At 46.8% G+C, this 21,360-nt stretch overlaps 1 long non-coding RNA gene across 1 annotated transcript in view; it reads left to right on the forward strand.

The window, feature by feature from the left end:
- Positions 1-5,078, forward strand: part of LOC124231436 (uncharacterized) — a 14,783-nt gene extending 9,705 nt beyond the window's left edge. Inside the window, exons 2-4 of the long non-coding RNA XR_006886520.1 lie at positions 2,366-2,435; positions 3,779-3,854; positions 4,574-5,078. This is a non-coding gene — a long non-coding RNA (uncharacterized LOC124231436). The remainder of the gene's footprint in view (positions 1-2,365; positions 2,436-3,778; positions 3,855-4,573) is intronic.
- The last annotated feature ends 16,282 nt before the right edge of the window (positions 5,079-21,360 follow it).

Below are 21,360 nucleotides of genomic sequence, written 5' to 3' on the forward strand. Positions count from 1 at the left end.
AAAAAAAAAACCAAGATTGGCAACAGTTGTTAGCTCAGGTGCCAATCTTTAAAAAAAAAAAAAAAAGAAAAATACAGTTTAAAAGCTTATCCAGTGCTTTCTCATTGCTATGCTGTGCTGTTGATCTTTTGTGATCTTTTACATCCTAACCAGAGGTAGAATCTCTTCATTTCTTTCTGATTTTGTAAAATTCCCTCTTTTACATTTTATTTCTTTAAAGGCATTATTTTGTTGGTTGGTTCTGATGTCCCTTCTAATTTAGTTTTCATTTCTGAAAATTTTCCCTTGTACTTCTAATTTTTTTCTGAGTTCTGTCATCTGTGCTTTCAAATCTTATATTTCTGACTGTTTCTAATTATGATTTAAGTTACACTTTAATAACATTTATCATTTTCATAATTCCTTTCACCTCACTTCAAATATTAGGTTACATTTTCATCTGCGTTGTATAGCATATCTTTTGGTTATGCTTTCATTGTCTGTCAGGAGAGTATTATGCTCTTATTCTCTTTTCTCTTATAATAACTTTATTTTTTATTTATTTTTGCTGAGGAAGATTGGCCCTGAGCTAACATATGTGCCAATCTTCCTCCACTTTATATGTGGGTCGCCACCACAGAGTGGCCTGACAAGCGGTATGCAGGTCCGTGCCTGGGATCTGAACGCAGGAACCCAGGCTGCTAAAGTGGAGTGTGCTGAACTTAACCACTATGCCATGGGGCCGGCCCCTATAATAACTTTATATTAGAATTGGGCATGATCCTTTTCTATTGCTTTTCTTATTTTTTAAGGGAAATTAGTTTTTCTGTATTTATGGGAGTGAGGGTTAGGTCAAGATAGGTTTTCTAGCTTCCTGGCTCTATCCCTCCATCTTTTTCTGTTTTTGCAAAGTAATAAAAAACATCATATTTTCTGAGATCTGACATTCTGATCTCCTCCTCCTCTTTTTTTCTGTGCTGTCTCTTTTTTCTGCACCATTTGTTCCTGTTCTCCTCATTGTGGAGTTTGTGTTGAAAGTAGCTTTGGTGTGCTCATTTTGAGGGCTTCGAGACTGCTCCATCATAGTCAGAATAGCGCATCATGGTCCCCTTGTGCTGCCCATGGATTGGATCCGACCATTCTCAGGTTGGACCTATGTCAGCGAACATGGGTCAGCAATGTTGTTTTCTTTCCTGTTCTCTGGTTTGTTGGGATCCCTCTCTTTCCTCCTACACAGATCCTTAACCACACAGGTTCTGTAGCTATTTGTGATTTTCCCCACGCACTCCTTCTGTGAGCTTTGTTGGGATAGCTTGTCACATATTTTGTTGTAGAAGTTCGAGGTCTTTGATTTTGGTACATTGGTCTGTTTTTATGGGGGAATTTGGGGAGATTAAAATATTGTGCTTCATAATCACTCCAGAATCCTTGCTATAATTATTTTCAAAGGATTATTAAAAAAAAGAGTTTACTGATGCTTCACCTCTGATGCCAGTCGAGACCTTCCTGGAGAGGATGGTTCTCTCCCAGTTTGGTGGCTAGACAGGGCCATGTAATTATCTATGCCTGTTTGTATAGGACCCCCTACTCCTCCCCGCTAAAAAGAAACCCTGATCTGGTTCCTTCACATCTTGTATTTTCTCTGTTATGGTTTGAATTGTGTTCCTTCAAAATTCGTGTGTTGAAGTCCTAACCCCCAGGACCTCAGAATGCAACTGTATTTGGAGATAGAATCTTTAAAGGGGTCGTTAGGTTGAATGAGGTTACATGGATGAGCCCTTATATTTGACTGGCATCCTTATAGGAAGAAGAGGTTCAGACACAGAGAGGTACAGAGGGGAGACCGTGTGAGGACACAGGGAGAAGACGGCCATCTATAAGCCAAGGAGAGAGGCCTCAGAAGGAAACCACCCCTGCTGACACCTTGATCTCAGCCTTCCGGCCTCCAGAACTGGGAGAAAATGCATTTCTGTTGGTTAAGCCCCCCAGTCTTTGCTGCTTTGCTATGGCAGTCCCAGCAAATGAATTTTCCCTCCCTCCCTCTCTCTCTCTCTCTGTGTCTGTCTCTCTCTCACACACACAAATGCACACACTGCTTGTGAGAATCTGTTCCCAGCTCACAAACCTGGAGCTGAAAGACTATACCAGGGTGCTCTTTCCACTCTTGATGTCTAAGAATAGCTCCCTAGACCTTTTACTTCTCTAAAAACTCATTTTGTGGAAAGAATAAGCTGAAATGGTTTTTATTTTATTTTGTGATCTTGGCTCAGGCAGAAGGAGGAAGCGAATGACCTTTTATCTGTTTGCTTATTATCTGTTCTTATTTTAGCTGTGCCTAAAAGTGTTTAAATTATACTAAATATATCTTTTGCCTTCTCTCTCTTAGAGTTTCACTCCCAAGGCTTTCTGGAGAGGGAGCATGGTAGAAAGGAAGGAAGCTTTGTTGTCACAGAGAGGTGGGTTCAAACCTTATGTCTTCTGCTCACTTGTGGGATGTTGGGTGAGGCACCTAACATCTCTGAGCCTTTGCAATTGTGAAATGATGTCCCCCCCCCTTTTTTTTTGGTGAGGAAGATTGTCCCTGAGCTAACATCCATGCAAGTTTTCCTCTACTTTGTATGTGGGACACCACCACAGCGTGGCCTGATGAGCGGTGTGTAGGTCCACGCCCGGGATCCGAACCTGTGAACCCCAGGCTGCTGACGCAGAGAATGCAAACATAGCCACTAAGCTACCGGGCCAGCCCCTGATGTCCCTCTTGAAGGATGGGCATGAGGCTTATGTGAGATAAAGCTGTAATTTGCTTCTTGGCACATTACAGGCACCAAATAAATGCTACTTTCCATTTTTTTTCTTCTTTCTCCCAACCATAGTTAGCCAGAAAAAAACAATTATGGACTAAAGGAAATTCCAGTGAATTGAATATATGTTTAGATTTGTCTAAATTAGAAACATTACTCGCTGCACTCCTAAATAAATGTCATCAGCAGGAGTTCAAAGAGATGCTGCTTCCAGACTTGGGACGCACACCGCTAAGCTGTTCTGCTCACAGCTGTCGGAGCATGGTTCTCTCTGCAAAAACAGGCAGTTTCAACAATTCTATACGCATTGTATTTATTCAGCAAATGGCAAGCTGGTGTCCCACCTAGTGGTCAGCGGGAGGTAGCCCATTTCAAAAAGAGATGGGAAGACATTTCATATTATCTTCTGTGGGGCAGAAGCCTGAAGAACTGTTATCGGTTCATCCTTTTCTCTCCACTTACAGAGGCCCGGGCAAGGTAAGGCCAAGGTGTGAGATATGGCAGTGGGTGTAGAGTACGTGCACGCAGCATGGCAATGGTGGGGCTGGTTCCACTTGAGAGAGAAAGAGTCATTAGATAAGAGGCGTACCTTTGAATAGCTTCTTAAAATATGAAACATTTCAAATATGCAGAAAAGTTCATTACAATCTTAACACATTTACCACTCAGCTCTATTGAGTTCTAACATTTTGTCACACTTGCATTCTATTTCAGAAACAAAACATCGCAAATGCTGGCAAAGCTCCCCATCTACCCTTCCACGGTCCCTTTCTCTTACCTGTCCCCATCCAGAGGGAACCACCATCTCCAGTTTGATGTTTACCTTTAAGGGCATTTAAAAATTCTGTGAACATTCCATGCGTGAATCCATGTTTTCAAAGTTTTTTATTGATGTCATATTGTATGTATTTTTTCTATCATAAACAAATAATGCAGTAACTCTCTTGTACCATTTTCCCTGTGGAATATCTGCAAGAGCTTTTCTATTGTTTTCCTAGAAGCAGAACTGCTGGATCGAAGAGCAAGTATTTTCTTTCCAGTGATTGTACCAAATTTCCCTTCAAATACTCGTGTGTAAGTGGTCGCTTTGCTCTATAGTTGCATTGGTAAATTGTTAGACTTCTAAATATTTTCCAATTTGTTGGTTATGAAATATTTCACAGTGTTTTAATTTGTATTTCCCTAGTTAGTATTTATATTGGGCATCTTTTTATATGTTTCTTGGCCTTGTATTTTCCTCTTTTGTGAATGGTCTGTTCATATCTTTTGCCTTTTATTTTCCTATTGAATTTTGTTCTCAAGAGTTCTTTATCTATTACAGATATGAATCCTTTTTTTCAGTTATGTTTGCAAATATCTTCTCCCAGTCTGTGACTTAGCTTTTTTTTAGTGAAAATTTTAAAATTGAATTATATAATACACACTTAAAAATGAACAGATCATAAGTGTAGAACAGATCACGTAAAATGAATTTTTGCAAAGTGAAAACACTCATATAATAATCACCCAGATCAAGAATTAGAACTAGCCCCCACTTCATGACCGTTCCAGGCTCTGCCACAGTCAACAGGTAAGTATGTACAGACTTCTAAGTAATTTTGTCTTGTTCTGAACTTTATACAAATGAAATTTTACAGTATACACTCTTTTATTTCTTTCACTCAACCTTACATTTGTGAGATTCATTTATAATATGCATGTAGCAGTAATTGTTTATTTTCCATTGCTATTTTGTATTTCATTATATGCATGTACTACATTCTTGAATCCATTTGACTGTTAAAAATATCCAGGTAATTTTGGACGATGACGAATAAGGCTGCTGTGAACATTCTGGAACATGTCTTTTGGTGCACACGGAGAGGAAATGCTAGGCCCTCGGGCAAGCACATGTTCATCTTTAGTCATGTACTTAGTACTTTCGTACGGTTTAGTCCTTCTTGTGCTGATGCTGTGGGTGCCCACAGATCCTCCCTCCACGACCAAACACTGGTTCCCCACCTGTCAGGACGTTGGCTGCTGATGGCTCTCAGCTGAGACCCCTCCCCAGGCACTGCACTCAGCTGAAGGGAGCTGCCTGGCCAGACAATGTACCCCTAGCCTGGTGGCAGCCCAGATGCAATGACTGATGGATGTGAGGATAGAAAAGTCCAGCCCCCATGTTAATTGTGGACATCTGTGAAGGGCCATCCCAGCTTCAGAGCTCCCCAAGGGATCTCCTGGGGTCTCCATTACAATGTTGAATAGAAACAGTGAGGGTGAACCCCTGTGCCTTGTTACCAATGTGAAGGGGAAAGCAACCTTGAATTCTTGGAATAAACTCCTGGAACAAATTGGTCATGTGTTATTATTTTTATGTTTTCCCAGTTTCTATCTGGTGTTATTTTGTGAAAGATTTTTGGATCCAACTTTATGAGGGATATCGGGGGATCCTTTTCTTGTCTTATCTTTGTCATAAAATGAGTAGGGAAGTGTTTCTTTCTACTATAGTTCTGAAACAGATTGGTATTTTATTTCTATTTGATGTAATTTACTAGTGAAGACATCTGGTCTTAGTGATGTGTATATATAAATATGTTTTCTATTTATTCTTGTGCCAGTATGTTTGAAATGTACAACTATAATTGCAGCTTTATCTATTTCTTCCTTCAGTTCCCTTATTTTTGCTTCATGCATTTTTAAGATTTGTAATTGGGCATGGTCACATTTAATATTATTATGGCTTCTTAAGTAATTGGTCCTTTTATCATTATAAAATTTCTCTCTGTATCTCTGGTAATATCCTTGGTCCTGACATCTACTGTGTCTAACATTAAAATAATCATTTCAGCTGTTTTATAGTTAGTATTTGCCTGGCATACTTTTTCCATCTTTTTACATTTCACTTATTTGTGTCTCTATATTTAAAGAGCATTTGTTATGGACAGCATATGGCTTGGTTTTGCTTATTGTATCTAATCTGATAGTCTCTGCCTTCAATTGGAGTGTTTAGACCATTTATATTTAATAGAATTATTGATATGAATGGGTTTAAATCTATCCTCTTGCCATTTATTTTCTATTTTTCCCATCTGTTCTTTGTTTCTTCCCTCTTGCCTTCTTTATGTTTGACGGTTTTTCCCCCTACAGTCAAGCTATCTGAAATTTTCATTACTTACCCCCTACATTGCTATCCCCCTTCCCTGTTTTATTTTTCTCCTTAGAATTGGCACTGTCTAAAAATACCATATATCTTACCCACTTAGCTTGTTCATTGTTCATCTCCCTGAGCAGAGTGTAATTCTAGACGGGCAAAGATTTTTGTCTATTTTGTTCACACTGAAGTTTTAGCACCCAGAAACAATGCCTGCCACAAAGTCGGTCCTAATAAATATTGACTGAATTGAATTGAATTGCTAGACAGAGGTCTCAGTCTCCCATTTCAGCATGAGAATGTCCATGGCCACCTTAGTTGATCCTCAGGGGAGTGGCGTGTGACAAAATTGACTTCCTTACTGGCTTTCAAAAGTGAGCAATTATGTGGTTAGGGACCGTTTATAGCTGATGCACCTTCTTAGGAAACAAATTCGAATTAGGCCTCTTCTTTCCTTTATGCTGAGCATAAACAAGGTGCTGATCACTTCCTGAATTTCTGTTTCCTGGATTGGTCTCTTTAGGTTTGTAACCTCATCACCAGCACACACCTGCCTCAGAGCTATCAGTCAAAACAGTGTTTGAATGAAGGATGCACAGTGACTCATAAATAATGACTTCACAAACAACAACAACAACAAAATTATAAAAGATAATGTGGTCTCTAGAAAAGCAAGTTGAAATTTTGAGGTGTGCAGGTAACATAAAAAATAAAACTACAATTAATTTTTTCCGGGTTACCTAACTAAAGGAGGCTAGTTTTACACCTACTGTCCTTATATAAGCAGACCTGATGAGCTCTGAAGCTCAGTGGGATACGTTTCTGGACTCCCAGCTTCCTCACCTAAGAACCTCACATGATTCCCATACCTTATTTCTTAGAGGCAGTTAATTTGCACTTACGCCACAGAGGTAACACGTGTAGCTGGGGATTGCAAGGCTGGACTTTTTGTACATTACAAACCAGCAAATCTGTCAACCCAACACAGTGATATTCATCTCCTCTTTCAGGGGTAGGAAGTCCCTGACTTCTTGGAAGTAAAAACATTCTTTTCCAGTTCCCACAGGGTCTTAGAAATTGCTTCCTGAAATATAATAATGCAAGGCATCCTGACAAACAAAGGCAGCAAATGTTTTAGTATTATCGACAAAATGCTTTATCCAGATAAGCATATGGCCTGCCTTGTGCATTTCAACTTTCATTTTACCGATTGGAGGAAGGAGAACTCAAGCCGGGTGTTCTCTGTTGTCTGTGGGTTTTCCCGGGCCTTCCTGTCCCAGAGGCTCCCTGACTTTAGCTCCCAGGCCTATGACCACACTCTGGAGGTCTTGAACCCTACCTTGTACCCTTCAGAGGGCCTTGGCGTTCTTAAACTCGTACCTGTCCCACTCTTAAAGCACCCCTGGCCTGCCAGGTCCCCTGGCAAGGCAGCATCCTCATTCCCGGGGCTCCAGCACCCGTGCCTCTCCCCTCCTGCAGGAGGAAGGAGTTGTGTCTGAGAGCGCTGGTGACAGGTGCCAATCCTGAAGCCTCCTGGATCTCTGTTTCTCCCTGTTTGTGTTTGCTTGAGTTGCTATTCCGAGACCTTCCCCAAACTGAAGTCATTTGGATTTGGCCGGTTGGCCTGAGCCAGCAAAGGATGCTCATTTAACCAAACTCTCTTGGCTGTCAGAAGACGTGGTTCAAGCAGAAGTTAGAGCCTCTGTAACTGAGAGGGAGAGGGAGCGAGAGAGGGAGAGACAGGGACAGAGAGAGAGAGAGAGAGAGAACTAGGCAGAGGGAAAGAGAGGAGGAGAAGGAGAGAGAGAGACAGGGACGCAAGGGGAGAGAGAGAGAGAGAGGGAAAAAGAGAGAGGGAGAGGATTTGGCAGCGGGCCCTACCTCTTTTCTGATTATACGGGTGCAGGGACCTTGTGAATTTTTGATGGGAAAGCCTAATTCGCAGTTACCCATACAACCTTTTAAGATCCATTTTACTAGCACAGAAATAAACAAGACAACAATCATCATAATCACAACAGCTTACTATTATGTACCATGTAATGTCTCTCCTTGTCAAAGCCTGAGTGTCTGTTACCTGTAACCAAGAGAACAAAGGGGTGCCTGACTCTCCAAGTGGGGTCTCCTGCTCACTCACCCGGAGGTGATGCTGAGGCAGGAGGAGATGCGCTTCCATCGCGAGGTCTCTGAGGAGAAACTTGTCAGCACTTCAGATCCCTGACCCTGGAGGAGCCTGAGTCAGGACTGTGGGCCCCTCGAGACAGTAAGTTTAGGGCTGTGTTTTTGTGGTGGCTAATTTATGTGGCTATGACTGAGCTAGGGGATGCCCAGAGAGCTGGCAAACATTATTTCTGGGTGTGTCTCGGGAAGAGGTTAGCATTTGAATCAGCAGACGGAGTAAAGAAGATGGCCTTCGCCAACACAGGTGGGCATCATCCAGTTCATAGAGGTCCTGCCAGAACAAAAAGGCAGAGGAAGGTTGTATTTGTTCTCTGCTTCAGTTGGGACATCCATCTTCTCCTGCCCTTGACACCAGGGCTCCAGGTTCTCGGGCCTTTGGACTTCGACTAGGAGCTACACCGTCAGCTGCCCTGGTTCTCAGGCCTGCAGACTCGGATTGAATTACACCCCCACTGGCTTTCTTGATTCTCCAGTTTGCAGATGACAGATCGTGGGACTTCTCAGCCTCCTTAATTACATGAGCCAATTCCTCTAATAACACATATGTGTATGTATATATGTACATGCGTGCGTGTGTATGTATATCTCCTATTGGTTGTGTATATATATATATATCCTATTGGTTGTATGTCTCTATGTAGACAGTAGATTGTGTTTCTCTTGAGGACACTAACTAATACAGTTTTGCTCTCAACCTGTGTAGACACCAAGGACCCAGGCAAATCCCCACATCTCCAGGATTCCGCAGGGCGATGCTTGATACAGCCGGGATCTATGATTTAGAGTGTACGAGAGCAATTTGGGAGGAAGAGGTATCTCAGACATACAGTTTGCAGGCTCATTCCTAATGTGATTCCAATGGGTCAGATGCTCTTGGAGGAAAACGCTCATTACCTTCCAACTGGCAGAGCCCAATCAGAACCGGAGGAAAAACAGCCGCAGGACGATGCTGGGCATGGGATGAGCACTGGGTCCTCCAACCAGTGCATCGGCCATCCACAGGGCGGGAGGGATGTGGCCCAGGCAGGTCCTGAACTGGGAAGACAAAGGGCAGAGGAGGGAGGAGAAGCAGTAGCTTCTGTTTCCTAAGAAACAATGAAGTCAACCCGCTGCTCTGGCAGGGCCAGCAGGCTGTGTTATTTCCTCCTTATTTTCAAGATCTCCCTTAATTTATACAAATATACGTTAGAATTGGTGCTGCTTCCACCACTATGTTTCAAGTCTCCATTAGTATAATGTAACCTAAGGCAGTTGGTAAATTCAGCATTTCAGAAATGAAAACTCCAAAAAAAAAAAAAAGCAATAGTCAAGCCTATGCAGTCAACTCTTATCCTACCTAACGGTTCTGAACACCTGACCTTGGAGAATGACTGTCCACAAATGGTACATGTCCCCTAGCCCACTGCAGGTAACAGAGGACTCTCTCCTTGCACCTCATCCCTGTCACTCTTCTCCATCTGCTCAAGTACCAGCTTCTGGTTGATTGGCGGTGGGCGCGGTGCAGTGTAGGGAAAGGATCAGACCTCGCTTTGGGTCCCGACCTGACCGTGTGCTGAGATGTGCCGTGGAGCATCTCGGAGCCTCCCACAAAGGGCGATCGTGCCTGGCCTTTGGGGTTGGGGTAAGGATTTGTGGCATAACAGGAAAGGTATTTGGTCTTTGTCCCCAGTTTCTGGCACAGGGCTCCTTGGAACCCTTAGAATCTCCCGAGTGATAGGACCATCTTCTGTTCTAAAGAGGTGACTCTTGGGGGGTCCTTCCCTAGAAAGCTTCAGGATGGAGGCTGGTTGCCAGAAAGACCACACCTTGATTAGAAGATCAATCTTCCAGAAGTTTCTGTCCCACTCCCCGACCTCTGACATGGGAAAAGGGGCTGGAGGTCAAAGTCATCACCAATAGCCAGTGATTTAATCACTCATGCCTACGAAATAGAACTGTCATGAAAACTCCTAAGCAATGGGATTCAGGGAGCTTCCACGTTGCTGAACACATCGAGGTGCTGGAGGACACACCCAGAGAGGGTGTCGAAGCTCCGTGTCCTTCCCCCGCAAACGTCTCTTCCATTTGGTTGTTTCTGAGTTGTACCCTCTGTAATAAATAGTCAGTAAAGTGCCTTCCTGGGTTCTGTGAGTCCTTCTAGAGGATTCTCAAACCTGAGGCGTGGGTCTTGGGAGCCTCTGATTTACAGCTTGGTCAGAAGATTGGGTGGTCCTGGACTTGTGACTAATGTCTGAAGAGGGGGCAGTCTCGAGGGACCAAGCCTTTTAACCTTTTCGGATCTGACGCTAACTCCAGGTAGATGGCGTCAGAAGTGAATTGGGCTGTTGGACTCCCAGTTGGTGTTGGAGAGTTGGAGAAGCAGTGTTGGAAGAGACACCGTGTATTTGGTGTCAGGAGGAAAAGACCCCTCATCCTTGTACATAGTGCCTGTGTGGTGCCGATCACGGAGTGAGCAATTTACAAATTCATTCATTTATTCCACAAATATTGACTGAGCAAACTGCTTCGTCCCAGACACTGTTCCAGGCTCATGAGTGGTGAATAAAATATAAAATGTCCCTGCCCACATGGGGCTTAGATTCTAGTAGGGGGCACAGGAAAAATTAATAAGCAAGTACCAGGTCAGATAGTGTGTTAGTTTGCTAGGCCCGCCTTAACCAAATACCGCAGACCTAGGGCCTCCACAACCGAAACCGATTGTCTCAAGGTTCTGGGGGCAGAAGTCTGAGATCCAGGTGTCAGCGGGGTTGGTTCCTTCTGAGGCTCTGAGGCAGAGTCTGTTCTGGGCCTCACTCCTTGGCTTGTAGATGGCTGTGTTGTCCCAGTGTCTTCACATCATCTTCCCTCTTTCAGAGTCTCTGTGTCCAAATTTCCCTTTTTTTAAGGACACCCGTCATACTGGATTAGAGCTCACCCTAAAGACCTCATTTTATCTCGATTTCCTCTGTACAGACCCTACCTCCAGATAAGGTCTCATTCTGAGGTAAATGGGGTTAAGACTCCAGTGTCTCTTTCTGTGGGGAGACACAGTTCAGCCCATCGCGGGTAGGTATTGGAGAATACTGAGGACCAGGTGTGGGTAGGTTTTTGTATATAGAGAGGGTGGTCAGGGAGGGCTTCCCGTGTGAGATGACATCTGAGCAGAGACCTGAAAGATAAGGAGCAGACCCTGCAGACGTAGGGAGGCCGAGCTGCCAAGGCAGCTGGGAGGCCCCGAGACCCTTGCTGGGGTGTGAAGAGCAGCGAGCAGGCCAGTGAGGTCATGGAGGTGTCCGCTCCGGTATAAAGGAGCACGTCAATGTCCTGGGGCTGCTGTAACAAAGGACCACAAACTGGGCAGCTTAAACAACAGAAATTTATTCTCTTACAGTTTTGGAGACAAGAGGCCCCAAATCAAGGCCTCAGCAGCTCCGCACTGTCTCCAGCTCCTCGTGGCAGCTGGCACTCCTGGGTGCTCCTTGGCTGAAGCTGCATGGCTCTGATCTCTGCGTCGTCATCTCAGGGCCATCTTCCCTTGTGGTCTGCGTTGTCACTCACATTCTCCTCCGTGTGCGTGTCCGTCTCTGCATCTCTTCTCCTCTTCTTATAAGGACACTAGTCACATTGGATCAAGAGCCCACCCTCCTCAGGTGTGACTTCATCCTCGTGGACGTCTTAGTTCCATCTTCAAAGACCCTATTTCCACAGCAGGTCACGTTCACAGTAGCAGGGGTTAGGAGCTCCACACGCCTTTTTGAGGGGCACGCTGTGACCCCCCAAGGACTGTGCCCTCGCTCTGTGTGCGGTGGGGCCATTAGGCAGTGGGCATTCCTGTGAGTCTGGTACTCTGCTCAGTGCTCTTGATGCCCAGACGCAGCTGCACAAGATAGAGCATTTAATCTTTTTAGTGACGCGCCCTTTGCCTGCTTTCAGAGAAGCTTGGAGGCAACTGACAAAGGTAGTTGCATAGGCAACAGGACAGTTAACAGAAAGGGAAGATGGCTAACGAAAGGGCTAGAGAATTAACTATTTCCCGGCCCTGGGAAGGCATTGAAGACTGAAGTCACAGTTTCCTTAACTCTGAACTTCCTGGCAGTGAAGGCAAGAGGGAAATATGTTTGGAGCCCTAAATTAATTATTTTTTTAAGTAAAACATAAGATCCATAGGTTAGTATGATGACCAAGGTCTTCAGCTGCAGTTTGGCGAAGTCGTGGGGACCTCCCCAGCACCTGTTTCCTGTATTGGCCCTTCCTTGTCCCTGCAGGGAAGTCAGCCCCCTGGGGACCCGCTGAGGGTGCAGCGTCGGTTCTCTTGAAAGTTAGAAGCATCCCGTCATATCTTAATCCAAGGAGGTCTTCCCTGGTGGAGAGCTGAAGCCACACGCTTCCTAATGATTGATGTGAACATAGGTTTGCATTTAGACGTCGGGGAGGAAGGGGTTGCTAATGGAATCAGTAGACTGAGTCTCAAATGTCAGATGCTCAGCCTGCACTGAATTGACCTCAAATCACTGTTAGGCTGACCACAGCTGTCACATTATTCCCCCATTTCCCCATTCTGTGTCACCCCAACTCCTGCCTCTTCATCCCTCCCTCGTCCCGGCAGAGCCACATGCTGGCGAGTCTACCTTCAGCGCCTCCATGTACATCGCTCCTTATCCTCCCCCCAGCCACGACCACAAAGGACCCTCTGTACCCATTTCTGGATGGTGGCACCAGCCTTTATTGGCCTCCCAGCCTCCTCTGCTCTCAGAGGAATCTTCTTAAAACGCAGCATGAGCATGTCAGCCCTTCTGTAAAGATTGTCGATGGCCTCAACCCTTTGCCTGGTCTCAACGGGCAAGTGGAGTTTGGAGTCAGACAGCCCTGCGTCCTAATCCTCCCACATATTTGTCCTCTCTGAGCCTCAGCATCCTCAAGCATAAATGAGCCAAGTTGGCTAAAGACGTCACCAAGATGGGATCCAGCAGACCGGCTCAACCCTACAACAGTGGGTAAGGAAGCCAGGGTGGCTTTGCTCTGCTCCCCCCTTGGGCTGACACTGCAGTTCAACGCTCAGGGGTCAATTTTAGGTTCTTCTTTCAATTTTAGGTTCTGAGGGGGTGTACCATTGTGCCCCATCCACGGTGTTGTCACGTTGCCAGGATTTGGGGGGGTTCGGGGCAATCTGGATTGAACACGGTGATGAAATTGTGAGCCCTCTGGTTTCTCAGCTGCATGCCATCTCATGCTCCATCCACGCATAGATGCAGCGTCCATCTCTGTGAAGAAAACTCTTTTAGAAAGCAAAGGGTTACTTCTTATTTCCATAAGGTTCTTAGCCGTTTTTAATGTAATATACATAATCTTATTTTGCAGGCTGAATTAGCTAACACGAGAGCAACTTTTCGGAAGAAATGATACCTTTCAATCATGCCCCAAATATTCATCTCAGGGTGGTGATGAGCAGCAAAGGATTGCTAATGAGATCATTGGAAGTGGCTGCTCGAAGTTTCCTCCATCTAATGATGCTGACACTCTTGATTTGGTGTGACAGGTTAGACTGACAGGCATTTTGGCAGCCAGACGCACCAGAAACAATTATTTTACAGATAAATTATTGCCATTCAGGCATTCAAAGCTTCCAGAGATTTCTGTTAGCTCATGGACGCTGGGTGCATGGAAATGTTAGTTTCACACGTCAGTGGGGTCTGAACATACACGGGGGGACACCCAGGTTGCTCTGCGTGGAGCGAGATCAGAATGTAGACTCGAGTCCTGGCTCCCCGCCCTGCTAGCAGTGAGGCCTGGGGCAGGTTACTGAAACTGTCTGAGCCTCAGTTTCCTGATCCCTAGAGCGGGATAATTAAACCTAGCTCATCAGGGTGTTGTGGGGACCCTCATGAATTAATGTCCATGACGCACTTAGTGTCCTGCATTTGGAGACGCAGTAGCTGCTGTTTTCACTCCCTGCACCAGGTGCACTGTGGGACTTTCTAGGTTCACCACGGTCACGTGCCCACTTTGCTTCATCCAAGTTACTCTCTTTGAAGGATGGATGAGAAAAGGGCTTAAGACTCCAGACTTAGAGCAAGCTGCTTGCTCCAAGCAGGGTCTCCAGGAGACCCATGATGTTAAAGTCTGGAAAGGCTGGAAGGTCAGGGGGTGAGACTGGCTTTCTCCTTTTGCATGTTCTGGGCAAGTATTTACTCACTAGGATGCATTCCCAAACTTTTCAGGGTCAGAAAAAAAATGGAGCTGCCTTTGATTTTGCGTTTGGGCAGCCTTCTTCCTCTGGGCCGTGCAGTGGCCGGCCCCTCGTGCTGGGGTGGAGCCCAGGATGACACCAAGCATGGTTTGACTTGGTCTCAACTGGGTGATGAGAGTGGAAGGATGGGTGTGGAAGGTGGGACCTGGGATGAGTCAGTAGCCCTGGGTCCCTCTCCTGTCCCTTCTCTGGGGTTCTCTGCTTACCTTCTCTGGTGGAAATTCCAGACGGCAACTTGGATTTTTCCAGTGCAGTAACTTGAAAGGTAATTGATGATATTTCTTGGCTGTGATTGTTGAACACCAGTACAGTCCAGGCCTTTAGCGAAGCTTTTGCCCACAGTATCTCATCTATCCTGGCAACACCAGCCCAGATAGGTCCTGCTGAGGGAGCTGAGGCTCAGGGAGGTTGAGTGACTTGACCAGAGGTGCACAGAGCCTGGCAGATGCAAACCTATCTCCTCCCTGAGCCCAGGGCAGGTGTGTGTAGCCACTGTGCACTGTGCTGTGTGTCCTCCAGGGCATTCTCCTCGGTCAGCTCCCCCCGGCAACCTCTGTAAACTCAGAACAGACACCAACAGCTGGGCCTCCTTCCTGGGCCACGAGCCATCCGGACCTTGTGTTTAAGGAGCTGACGGGGTTGATGCGCACGGGTCCCGTAGAACACCTCATCCTGTGTGTGAGTGTGAGCTGCACGTAGGCATGGTTGGCGGACCAATGGCAGGAGGTCTGCCTTGCTTCTGACTGTCACTGCTGGAAAGGTGACATTCAGCCACCTGCGTCTCCTTCTGGCCTTCAGCTGTGAAATGAGGGATGGGACTGTGTCCTTCTGGGATAAATCCTTAGAATTCTAGATCTCTGTGTGCTATAGGGTTTCAGGAAAAAAAAGGAGGCCGTAGATGACTAGATGGAGTCAGGGAAGCGTCTGTGTCCTCTGCAGACTGATGGTGATCTTTCCAGACTGATCTGGGCTTTGCATGCCCTCCGCCCACCTTGGGGACCTGGTCCTGCCCCTGGGTGAGCCCTGGCCCTGCCCCCTGGGTGAGCCCTGTTCCTACCCCAGGTCCTATCCGTCTTGTGCCCCTTGCACTGCCCCTGGGGAATGTCTGAAAACCTGTCATGTCCCAGCGCCACCTAAGCAGGGTGAGTTGACCCAGGAACCCAGCAGAAACTGCCGTGGTTGCAGTGCCCAGGGTCACACAGTCTGGAGCCTTTACCTCCCTCTCGATGGAGCTATTCTGCTTGTCCTGCTTCCTCCTAGGAGTGAAGGACTCCAGAAGGACCCTAGACCCCTTCTCTCTCATGGGGCTCCATGCTATCTGTGGATGAGAAGGGGGCAATTGCCTCCCACAGAGACCCTTCCTAGGCCTGTGCTCTGGCCTCATGCAGACAGCCTGGAACCCACAGAGGGCCAGCTGTAGCCAGAAAGGAAGGAAAACAAGCCTCCACGCTGTGTTTTTTCTTTTAAACATGTGCTGGGATGAGTGTAAGTAAACCCAGAGGCCGTGGGAGAGAACAGATCTCACTCGCGGGCTTGTTTCCATTTCTTGTGGTACACTTCCTCGCACTGGCCTTTCTGGTCATCTCATTATCTCCCTCTGAAGGAGGGTGGTATGCAAAGTTTAGCGCCCTTTATTTGCCGAGCAGTGGAGACCGCCAAGTGCCATAGACCTGGTTTCCACTTAGATTGTGTCCCAAGTTATGCAAGACATCCCCTCTGGTGGATGAGGCCAAACTCCTGAATCCCTTGTCCCCTGTTCCTTCCGTCCCTCCCTCTCTCCCTCCTTCCCTCTCCTGGAGCCACAGAGGGGCCTCCACCTGGGTTCTCTTGTCTCTTGGTGGCCATTGGGAATTCAGTCCCTCTTCCTTCACAACAACCTCTGATTTGAGGATGGTAGCCTGGACAGTATGAGAAGACCCCCTCCCTGGAGCTTTCATTGCCTTGCCATACACTGGGGTCCTAATAGCTCCTGCCTCATCTGGCAGTTGTGAGACTGGAAAGAGAAAGGCTCTCTTTTTCATTCCCTATGAGACATGGGGGATGGTGCCTTTCGTATGGAAAACTACAAAGGTGAACTGGTATTGTCCTGTTGTCTTCCCGATAATTCAGGGCACCGTCGCGATGTCTTCTTGGTGGAGCCCAGGCACAGATCTAATTACTTCTGTTCTGCCTGGAGAATTATGAACCTTGCATCTCCAGAGATCGGGGAAAACACGGTAGGTTCCGGACCCGATGGCGTGGCTCAGCCCGTCTTCGCTGTCTTTCCGTGTGTGTGTTCCATTTCTGGAGCTCGCTTTCTTGGCTGATTTGACATGTCAGGGTTTGGGCTTTGTATTCAGTTCCTAGTGATGCTGGAACAAATTCCCACAGACTGGATGGCCTAAAACCACAGACGTGCGTTATCTCACAGTTCTGGAGGAGGGACGTCCAAGATCAAGGCGTTGACGGACCCGTGCTCCCTCTGAAGCCTGTAGTGGTGTATCCTTCCTGCCTCCTCTGGCTTCCGGTGGCTCCAGGCGTTTGTTGGCTTATGGCTGCATCACTCCAGTCTCTGCCTCTGTCTTCACTTGGCCTTCTCTGTGTGTATCTTTTCCTCTTTTTATAAGGAGACCAATCACTGGATTTAGGGCCCATTCTTTGATCTCATCTCTTGATCCATGTCTTCAAAGACTCTGTTTCCAAATAGGCTTACATTCTGAGGTTCTGGGTGGACATGAGTTTCTGGAGAATGCTGTTTAAGCTGCTACAGGGGGAAATGTTGAGGTCAGCATGGGGTGACAAGACATTCGCGCCACAGCGCCTGGCCGTTCCTGCCTCTGGGCGCCGATTCAGGCGGACTGACACTGACTGGACCGGAGAGTGTGCCTGTTTTCTTCTTCCAGGACCCAAGGGAGCCCTGCAGCTCTGTTTTGCTCTCCTCTGACATTTCCCTGACACTTCTTGCAGACTTTTCTTTTGAAATCTTCCTTTTTTCTGTCATCTCAAATAGCTTACAATTAAACCAAAGCCATGGTATGAATGCTATGGTTCCTGAGAAGGTAAGGACATTTTTTTTTTAATGTGAAAAATTTCAAAACAAAATATTTTTGATTTGAAAAGATCGTAGAGATAACCACAATATACAAAGCAAGAAATTGGTGGAAGCTGCAATAATGCTCACACCACGGTCTGTCTGTTCTGTCCCCTCTCGACTCAGTTATCAGTTTCTGTGCACCTCTTGGGCTTTGTGGGGATGTCATTCTGCCTCCTCTGTGCATGCATCACAGACGTCCAGGTCTTGGCAGCCCTTAGGGACCAGGCTCTGGCGGGCAATTACGGCCAAGGCTCCCTTCCTTTCAGGAACTCAGGGTGTTTGCTCCATACGCCCTTACAGGTTCATACAGCACCTCAATGCTTACGGCAGAATTTTGTGACCCAGGGCCTTATCTCTTTGTGCACAGAAATGTTTGCTGTGGGTGAATGAGTGTCCCATTTAGCCTGGCCTATAGGGGTGAAGGCACAGCCCATAATGGTGGCAGTATGGTTGGGGAGGGGGGAGGTTCCACCTAATTTATTTCTCCCAGATCTTTGGCCCTGGCAGCCTCCCTGTAGCATTTCAAAAGTGGACAAGACCCCAGAGACTGTTTCTTTGGATTCCATTTGACATCAATTACCTTGGTCAAGCTGCATCCCGGGGCCATCCGAGCGGCTGTCTAAGTGCGTTTCTCATCTCGGGCTTCTCCCATCCAGGGCTTGTTAAGGCCCATTAGCCGGTTGCTCGTCTCCCATGAGGGAGGATCGCTTTACGGGGCAGCTCTTTGTGATCCAGCGCAGGTGAAAACTCCGGAATGACGTGCCTGAGATCGTGACTGTTGGGTTGTCATCAGGGAGCCACCATGATCCTCTAACTGGAATGTTGTTAATATGACGAGGTTCTATTTTTCTTGTTGCTATTTTTTTGTGGGAGAAGGGATGTGTGAACTATGGCAGAGGGAGAGGAGGAAGGCCTCCGTGGGTGTTGCCCCGACAGGTGTAGGAGGGGCCGGTGACGATGTCCAGCCTGGGCAGAGAGAGTTAAACCTTTCCCCACGGCCTTCCTTTTTTTTTTTGAAAGATTTTATTTTTTTCCTGTTTCTCCCCAAAGCCCCCCGGTGCATAGTTGTATATTCTTCGTTGTGGGTCCTTCTAGTTGTGGCATGTGGGACGCTGCCTCAGCGTGGTTTGATGAGCAGTGCCATGTCCGCGCTCAGGATTCGAACCAACAAAACACTGGGCCGCCTGCAGCGGAGCGTGTGAACTTAACCACTTGGCCACGGGGCCAGCCCCCACCACAGCCTTCTAAGCCCAGCATCAGTCTGAGAAGGAAATTACAGTGTGCTTCAATAAGGAGGTTGGGTTTTCTAAGGAGACCACAATGGCATAGTGAACTCGCCCTTCCCCATGGTGGAGTGGAGTCCCTGCTTCCTCGAATCTGGGATAGAGATGGGGACTGTGATTGCTTGGGCCAACAGAATGTGGGGACATCACTCAGTTCCTGGTGCTGCCCTTCACTGAGCAGCTGGGGCTTCTTGCCTCTTGGAAGCGCTGTCCTGTAAGAAGTGGGACACCTGGAGAGGTCCGTACTGTGAAAGGCCCAAGTCCTGTGGACGTTCTGGGTCATGAGCTGCCACATGGAGACAGAGCGAGCCAAGGAAACTGCGGCCCCCAGCTGACGGCTCGTAGATCTGATACACACCATCCTGGCACACCCTCCCCAAGTTCCTGACCCATAAAATCAGACAAATATATGGTTATTTGAAGCCTCTACGTTTCGGGTGGCTTCACATAGAGCAAGACATGACTGGGACAGTTAGTCAGGGCAACACTAGTCAGGCAGCTGGGTTGAGGAGGGGGTTGTAAGAAAAGTTGCCTAGTGAACAGGTAGATAAACATCTCAGTTGCTCTCCTAGGTGAAGGTGAAGAGAAGCATGTAGTGAGGACCGGTGAGGAGGTGTGATCCCTGTGCAAGCCTGGATGAGGCTCCAAGCTCACTGCCTCTGGGGGTGAGCGGGGCAACTAGAACAACAAACATACGTGTTTGTTTGTCCACATGCCCATGGGCTCAACATTCATGTCACCACTTAGCAAATGCCTACTGAGCACGCACCTATGAGGAGCGCTGAGGCAGGAGGAGCCAAATAGATGCGCCCCGGGCTCTCAGGGACTCACAGTGCAGTGGCTGGTCCCCAGAATCCCGGAGTGGCATCACGGCTCAGATGCAGCGTAGCAGTGGAGGAGGAGGAGGCACGCTGGGAGTTTGGCCCCTGGCTTATGTGATTTATTAGTGTCTTCAGACCTGCTCCTGTCCTGGTCTGCCTGCACCATCTCTGCCAGCTGATACGGTGCGGTTGGGATGCCCCACTTGGTGTCTAGCCAGGAGAGAGACCCAGCCATGCCTAGTATCAGTGGACCTTGCTGAGGAGGTCCCTGACACCCCGTCAGCTGGTTTCCTCCATCATGAGCCAGTGTTGAGCCCCTGCTGGCCTTGACTTCTTGGCTAATGTTCTACTTCCCCCTCCTGGTCAAGCCTGATGATCCTGTCACCACACAGGGTCATTCAATTTCTTCTTCTCAACACAAATGGACCTATATGCTGGATCATCTCAGAATGTTTTGATAGGTAACCAGCGGTATAACTTTCAATTCAATATTATATTGTGTGATTATAATTGTAGTTTGCAAGGTAATTTTGCACTAAGTGTTACAATCTCTGAGCCTCTGTTTTCTCAGCTAGAAAACAGGGCTAATATTACTGATTTCATCAGGCTGTAAGGATTAAATACAATAATGTATGTGGAAGACCCCGCACCTCTATGTAAACGTGCTAATGACTGGTGGTGGTGGTGGTTGTGCCCTCATACAGCCAGTCCACAAAGGGAAGGAGTCATCTACTTGCCTAGAGTCTATAAAAGTGGAAAAACAATGCTTTTTGAGACTGGCCTGGTGGGAATGAAGCTGGAATAAGACAACAATGTATTGACTGTGGCCTTCAGCAAGGCTGCTCTGTCGTCAGTTTACCCAACTCTGGTAGGAACAAGCAAGGGTTTGAGGATCTGGTCTTCTCATTTTCTTTGGGATTCCTTGATGCTAGGGGCAGGAAGGCAGAGTATCTTTTGGGGATGGAAGTTAGCCCCCAAGTTTTCCTTCTAGAGATGAGTTCAGGATTTTGGAAAAAGAAACATAAAGTTGTGATTTAGGAATATTGTAACCCAAGCAATTGTTGAGAAGATGCAAAATAATTTTTTCTTTATAAGAGAAGAAAGATCATATTATATGAGCAAACTTGTAAAAGGATGTGTGCATTGTGCTGGCTAAAGAAAGCCTAAAGTGACATCTAGGAAAGCACTAGCAGTGGGAGAGCCAGGCTGTTCAGGGTCCCCCTCTACTGTGCTCTTCTGAGTCCCATTGGATACAATGTCCATCCACCCTGACGGGACCAGCCCAAGTGACGAATGCGGACACATGTGCCTTTCTTTGGGGTAACAATTGCTTGAGTTACTGACCTTAGGTGGCTGAATTGCAGCCTACTGGTTGTAAATATCAAGTCACAGGAATGAGCAATGATCAGACAAGAAGACTTCTTTAAAAAATGTAAACTAGGAATTTCGCAGATATCACCCATCAGGATGTGCCAGGATGTGAACAGTGCAGGATGTTTTGTCAAAATGTCGGATGATGTGATTTGGTAGAATAAACTATTCTATCATAGGTGGAAGGAAGCACCACATCATTCCCAGCTGGCAGAGAATGAGATTTTCAAGATATAATGCAACTGTGAAAGCAATAATAGGAGTTTCTTTGACTGCTATAGTCACCTGAATGGCAAACTATGAGTGTCTTCCTTTTTCTATTCCATCTATCCATCCACCCACCTGCCCACCCATCCACTTGTCCACCCATCTATCGATCCATCCAATGACCTACCCACCCACCCACCCACCCATCCATCCCTGCATCCCTCCATCCATCCCTCCCTCCCTCCCTGCCTCCATCCATCCATCCATTCATCCAACAAATAAGCA

The sequence above is a fragment of the Equus quagga genome, chromosome 21 (genome assembly GCF_021613505.1).
Source record: "Equus quagga isolate Etosha38 chromosome 21, UCLA_HA_Equagga_1.0, whole genome shotgun sequence".
In the NCBI taxonomy this organism is placed as follows: domain Eukaryota; kingdom Metazoa; phylum Chordata; class Mammalia; order Perissodactyla; family Equidae; genus Equus; species Equus quagga.